Below are 7,640 nucleotides of genomic sequence, written 5' to 3' on the forward strand. Positions count from 1 at the left end.
TCACAAACCAAAACGACAGAATCGTCTTAGATTAGAGCGCTAGTGAATTCTGTGTCTTAGGTAGAACTATACTGATCAGCCGGCTGGGGTGGCCGAGTGGTTCTAGGCGCTACAGTCTGGAACCGCGCGACCGCTATGGTCGCAGGTTCGAATCCTGCCTCGGGCATGGATGTGTGTGATGTCCTTAGGTTAGTTAGGTTTAAGTAGTTCTAAGTTCTAGGAGACTGATGACCTCAGTAGTTAAATCCCATAGTGCTCAGAGCCATTTTACACTGATCAGTCAGAATATTATGACACTATCGATGTAAACCCATCCAGGTGATAGCAGCGTCACCTGACGGAGAATGACTGTTAGACACACGCACAGCGTGTGTAGTATCAGTGAATTTGCTGTCCGTATGTAGAATGGAGAAGAGGCGCGATTTTCCTGAATTTGACCGGGGGCAGATTGTGATGGAGCCAACGGCCTTGCCGCAGTGGTAACACCGGTTCCAGTCAGATCACCGAAGTTAAGCGCTGTCGGGCTGGGCTAGCACTTGGATGGGGGACCATCCGGTCTGCCGAGGGCTGTTGGCAAGCGGGGTGCACTCAGCTCTTGTGAGGCAAACTGAGAAGCTACGTGATTGAGAAGTGGCACCTCCGGTCTCGGAAACTGACATACGGCCGGGAGAGTGGTGTGTTGACCACATGCCCCTCCACATCCGCCTCCAGAGACGCCTTTGGGCTGAGGATGACACGGCGGCCAGTCGGTGCCTTTGGGCCTTCATGGCCTGTGCGGGAGGAGAGATTCTGATGGACCGGAGGCTCGGCACTAGCATTACGGAAACTGCACGGCCTGTCGGGTTTCCGATTAATATTGTGGCGAATGTCTTCAACATGTGGTGAAACTAAGGTGAAACCACGTCTAGTCTTCGTGGGGTTGTGCGGCAACTGCTCATTACAGATTTCGGACGTCCTAGGCTGGGCAGACTGGTAAAACAGGACAGGCGGCTGACTACGGTGCAACGAACAGCAGACTTTAATGTTGGGCAGAGTACAAGTGTGTGTGAACACACATCGCACCGAACACTTCTGAAGATGGGCCCCTGCAGCCGAAGAGCCACGTACGTGCCAATGTTAACACAATGACCCCGGCAACTAGGACTGAAATGAGCAAGTGACCATCGGCTCTGGACGTTGGCGCAGTGGCAGAGCTTATGGTCTGATGAATCCCGATACGTTCTTCATCACGACGACTGGAGGGCGCGAATCCATCGTCTTCTACGGAAAATCTCCTTTTTTTTTTGTTTATTTGGCCTTTGAGTGTGTACTCAATTTAGCCATCGGCAATACATAGTGACAATGTGCACATAATTGAATAAACAAATACAGAAATGCATATTTACAAGAATAAGAAGCTTAACTGTTACAGTTTTGTACATAATGTTTTAAAAATTGTATTGAATTGAATTGGAAAATAATTAAAAGTGTCTTGGCTTGCAAGTCACACCAATTCTCAAATATCTTCATCAGCAAGACATATTTATAATTTACGTACACCATTAAAACCTACAGATTGTAACCAGTACTCTTGATGAAGTTAACTATCACTTTATATAGACGAACGTCTTTAGTACACAAAAGAGAAGAAGCTGATTGAGGAAGATGGTAGCCCATACTCAGCAATGTCTTCAGAAAGATCAACAGTTCACGGTCAAATTTGGGGCACATAAATAAGATGTGGTTAACATCAGCTTCCGACTCAGGATCACACTCACATGCTGGTGAAGTGTAAACGTTGAGCCGATGTAGATGTTGTGGGAAAGAGGCATGATTGAAGCGGAGTCTTATGATGGTAGAAATCGTGGATCGATCCAGATGTGTCCTCATGAACCACGGCTGTGAAGGAATCCGAGGTTGTAGCACTGCGTAATAACCGCCTCTTGTCTGTTGAGAGGAAAAGCTCCTTGACACCTGTATTCCGGGACAGAGACAAGCTACAGTGACTCGTTCATGCTCTGGAGAACACTCGCGTGGGGATACATGGGTGGAGCTCGTGCGAGGCTCCGTTACGGCCAGGAAGTATTGTACACTGATTGGAGACCACATACAATCCTTCATGACAATCATTTTTCCCGATGGCATTTTTCCTGTGCTATTTTTCAACAAGATAATGCGCCGTGCCAGAAGGCCACACGTGTAATTGAGTGGTTCGAGGAACACAGTGGGGAGCTCCAGTTGATGTGCTGGTCCCCCAATTCGCGAGATCTGAGCCCGATCGAAAACGTTTGAATGTGACTGAACGTGACGTCAGATCTCATCGCCCCCCTCCCAGAAATTCACGGGAATCGGGTGACTTGCGTGTGCAGATATGGTGCCAACTCCCTCGAGCAACCTATCAAGCCTCATTGCTTCCATGCCAGGGCCCGTCGCCGCTGTTATCCGTGCCAGAGGTGGGCATACCGGCTATTAGGGGGTGGTCATAATGTTCTGGCTAACGAGTGTATGTGTGAACGTTACATCAATTTACTTCAAGCGAAGAGACTTGTAAATTGTCTGTATCAGGGGATTCGTTAATGTATAAATACAGTTGTAAGTGCTCATGGCGTTCTTGTGGAAATAGCTTGTACCAACTTATCTTCTTCTTACTGTTTTAATAAAGTGAACTAATAATTTTTCAATCGGTCTCCTCCTACAGCAAACCAAGGAACCCACCGTTGTACTGACGAGTAAACACAACAACACCCGGACCTTACAACTTAAATTTTTGCGTGATGGGTTGATTGAAACGTGAAGCCTACAAAGAAAAATTAAACGCAAGAGAAAGATTTACTGTTCAGATTACGAATAGTGCTGTCCCTGTAACAAAGCACCAAGATAACCTCAGAAGAATTGCACGTGGTTTTACTTAAATTAATATAGATCTTGTAAAATATTAATTATTCCACCTTGTATTACGTGCCTACACGTACACACATAAGTATCCACTTGCATAAAACAGATGGAGACTGGCTTTAAAGGTTATGTCCAGAGGCACATAAACAGAAAAGAAAATTCAGCGGGATCAGTACGTGCATAGGCAACGCTTCTAAGATCGTCATGTCTGTTTCTTTGACCAACACCACATCCGGCTATCTGGTATAACACAAAACTGCTGCCGTAGAACAACATCAGTATGAGCTAAATTAGCAAATCTGTTGTAATCTCACTCGTGCCTTTGCTAAGACGACAAAGAACCCTCAAAAAACTCGAGGCAGACAGTATTCTAGTTCCCACTGGATCCGCCTTATTCCCAGATTTCCCAAGTCCAGAAATTTGTGCTGCTTAGTCAATCAGCACTGCAATAGCACAATACTTGGCTTATTTCCCATTCGCTGTCACACTCATTGGGTCATCCGTCTCTACAGCAAACAACACCACAATATCTGGCAAACTGACGATTAGGAAAGCTTCCGTGACGTCACATGCAACGCTATTAATACCACGTACATTGAAAGCATTTCAGATTGCTAAGCTATCCTCGCATTTGGTGAAATGTCTCCTAGCGCGGATCCAGGATTCAGTTCGATGCCTCTAACTGTAATAACAATAACATTAAATTGCATGAAGTGTTTAAGTGCAACAATAATTACATACATCAGTGGTTCATATAGTGGTTTCCCATTTTCTTGATGGTGGTGGTGGGCAGAATATCATTATACGCCCTCCCCCTCGTTGGATTATCACCTGATACGCTACTGACCATTAAAATTGCTACACGACGAAGATGACGTGCTACAGACGGGAGATTTAACCGACAGGAAGAAGATGCTGTGATATGCAAATGATTAGCTTTCCGGAGCATTCACACAAGGTTGGCACCGGTGACGACACCTACAGCGTGCTGAAATGAGGAAAGTTTCCAACCGATTTCTCATACACAAACGGCAGTTGACCGGCGTTGCCTGATGAAACGTGGTTGTGATACCTCGTGTAAGGAGGAGAAGTGCGTACCATCACGTTTCCGACTTTGATAAAGGTCGGATTGTAGCATTTCGCGATTGCGGTTTATCGTATCGCGACATTGCTGCTTGCGTTGGTCGAGATCCAATGACTGTTAGCATAATATGGAATTGGTGAGCTCAGGAGGGTAATACGGAACGCCGTGCTGGATCCCAAGGGCCTCGTATCACTAGCAGTCGAGATGACAGGCACCTTATCCGCATGGTTGTAACGGATCGTGCAGCCACGTCTCGATCCCTGAGTCAACGGATGGGGACGTTTGCAAGACAACAACCATCTGCAGGAACAGTTCGACAAGGTTTGCAGCAGCATCAACTATCAGCTCGGAGAACATGGCTGAGGTTACCCTTGACACTGCATCACAGTCAGGAGCGCCTGCGATGGTGTACTCAACGACGCACCTGGGAGCACGAATGGCAAAACATCATTTTTTTCGGATTCTTCCAGGTTCTGTTTACAGCATCATGATGGTCGCATCCGTGTTTGGCGACATCGCAGTGCCGGCCGGGGTGGCCAAGCGGTTAAAGGCGCTACAGACTGGAACCGCGCGACCGCTACGGTCGCAGGTTCGAATCCTACCTCGGGCATGGATGTGTGTGATGTCCTTAGGTTAGTTAGGTCTAAGTAGTTCTAAGTTCTAGGGGACTGATGACCTTAGAAGTTAAGTCCCATCGTGCTCAGAGCCATTTAACATCGCAGTGAACGCACATTGGAAGCGTGTATTCGTCATCGCCATACTGGCGTATCACCCGGCGAGATGGTATGGGGTGCCACTGGTTACACGTCTCGGTCACCTCTTGTTCTCATTGACTGCACATTGGACAGTGGACGTTATATTTCAGATGTGTTACGAGCCGTGGCTCTAGCCCTCATTCGATCCCTGCGAAACCATACATTTCAGCAGGATAATGCACTCCCGCATGTTGCAGGTCCTGTACGGGCCTTCCTGGATACAGTAAATGTTCGACTGCTGCCCCGGCCAGCACATTCTCCTGATCTCTCACCAACTGAAAACGTCTGGCCGATGGTGGCCGAGCAACTGCCTCATCAAAATACGCCAGTCACTACTCTTGATGAACTGTGGTATCGTGTTGAAGCTGCATGGGTACGTGTACCTGTACACGCCATCCAAGCTATGTTTGAATCAATGCCCAGGCGTATGAAGGCCGTTATTATGGCCAGAAGTGGTTGTTCTGGGTACTGATTTCTCAGGATCTATGACCCAAATTGCGTGAAAATTTAATCACATGTCAGTTTAAGTATATTTGTCCAATGAATACCCGTTTATCACCTGCATTCCTTCTTGGTAGCAATTTTAATGGCCAATAGTGGATTTCCATTCCCCTCTGGTTTTCAACAAAAAAAAGTATCGCAGCCCACACATATTTCGGGACACGCACCCCGCACGCGTTCACAGTCCCATATCACGATTACGTGCGCCATAGACACATAAAATTGCCACTGTAGCTACTACATATTGCAAAATTAGTCCAAAAATCGATCTATCAATGAAAACGCCAGTGCTGTAGTTTCGCGTCATGTCTGCTGCATTACATGGAATTTTGTATTCGATGATGATGATGTTCGGTTTGTAGGGCGCTCAACTGCGCGGTCATTAGTGCCCATATATAGTCCGAACTTTTACACAGCCCATTTTTTGTACCCAGTCCAATCTATCCACCGTCACGAAAGATGATTATGATGATGAAATGATGAGGACAACACAAACACCCAGTCCCTGGGCAGAGAAAGTCCCCAACCCGACCGGGAATCGAAACCGGGACCCCGTGATCCAGAGGCAGTAAAGCTCGCCACTAAACCACAAGCTGCGGACTTTAGTATTCCGAAAATTTAATTCTTCCAATTGTAATCTACGATACCGAATGGTTCTTTTTCTTTGACATAAATAACTTAGGTGCCTGATGTGGATATGTTCATTCGATCTATAGATATAACATCAACTACTTTATCAACCAGAAAACATTTATCCTACTGCTGATTTACGTTCCATGTGGCCTGTTTAAATACGCAGTCTAAATTAATGAAAGTATGCGAACGCCGCCACTACATCACACATAGCTTCACATATACTGAAAATAAAAATCAGTATCTTAATGCTGGACAACTCTAAATAGAGCAGCTGTTTCGATTATTCAGTTCACATGGCATCTGTGGACTGTTCGAAGCAGTAAATTATCCACTGCGTAAGTTCTGTTCCCAGCCATATCACGTGCACTACCACAGCAGAATAAATCACCAGTCTCCTGCAAGGACACCGGTGAATTAATGCGTCCGTTCCATTTATAAGCTCTGAAGGCAAGTAATGTGTGACAGTTCCTGATAATTAATTATACCTTGAATAATGTAAAGTTTACAAAATTATTTCTTGGTTCTGCAGAAAGAATTGCGATCCTAAGGCCAACCTTAGTCTTAGGCGGAAGTCTTTTGAGTAAAATCGGCATACATTGCTTATTATTAATGTTTAATGGGTCGTCAAAAGCTGAGAATACAAAAGGAACAACATTTATTTTATCACCATAAATATCAACGAAAGAACTACTTCGCGGAAATGGGTAGCCGTTGGTTGCATATTGTTTACCGAAAACAAAAATGTCCTGTAAAGAATATCGCATGACCAGATGTTGAAGCGTCTTTCCTTTGAAGGTGACTTCAAATTGCGCTGGATGTTGAACTCTCTTCCTCAGGCGTTATCTGTTAGTTGTTAGGCATTTAAATAAACTCTTGTCAATAGAAATCGCCTGCTCCTTAGTAAAAATTCTTGTCTTTCATAGACACAAAGGGTCACTCGTTAATTTTTGGTAGAGTACTGGTCCGCGAAAGGCAAAATACGGGTTCTAGTCCCGGCCCAGCATAGTGTTTTCATCTGCCAGGAAGTTTAAAAACCGACGCATATGCTTCTGAGGATCAAAAATTAATTCTAGAACCGGCGCTGCGATTTTATCTGGCTTTTCATTCACATGAGCAGTATTTTTTGGGGTACTAAGAGCCGTGTTCGGATGATTTTTGTAGTCGTTCCATTGCTGTTTAAAGTACGTGGGGCGTTCAATAAATAAAACAACACTCTTTTGTTTCTCGGCGAATTTTTGTTGAAAGAAATGTGGAATTTGGTTTGGGACATCGTGAAATACTCCCAATTCAGCCGGTATAGTTTCATGAAGGTCCGATAGGTGGCTGCACGATACGTAGCCTTCAAAATGGCGTCTGCAACGGAGGTACGTTCCAAGCAGATATCTGTCACTGATTTTCTTTTGGCGGAACAGCAGGAGCTTGCAGAATATCTACGCAGACCTGGCAGTGAACAAAAGCACGGTGAGTCGTTGGGCGAGGCGTCTACCATCATCGCAAAAAGGGCGCGCAAACCTGTCCGAACTCCCGAGTGCGGGCCGGCCGCGCACAGCTATGTCTCCTGCAATGGTGGAACGTGCAGACACTCTCATTCTAGTTAATCGACGGATCACAGTCAAGCATCTTGTTGCTCAACTGGACATCTCTATTGATAGTCCTGACACACTCGTCCTCCAGTTGGAGTACTCAAAGGCGTGTGCCTGCTGGGTTCCTGACCATCTAACAGAGGATCATAGAGAGCAACGAAGGACCATCTGTGCGGAATTGTGACAATTCTTTTTGTCGAATATCGT

The 7,640-nt window shown here is 45.7% G+C and overlaps 1 pseudogene; it reads left to right on the plus strand.

The window, feature by feature from the left end:
- The first annotated feature begins 458 nt into the window (after positions 1-458).
- Positions 459-576, plus strand: LOC126164336 (5S ribosomal RNA; annotated as a pseudogene).
- The last annotated feature ends 7,064 nt before the right edge of the window (positions 577-7,640 follow it).

This window comes from Schistocerca cancellata, chromosome 2 (assembly GCF_023864275.1).
Source record: "Schistocerca cancellata isolate TAMUIC-IGC-003103 chromosome 2, iqSchCanc2.1, whole genome shotgun sequence".
NCBI classification, from domain to species: Eukaryota; Metazoa; Arthropoda; class Insecta; order Orthoptera; family Acrididae; genus Schistocerca; species Schistocerca cancellata.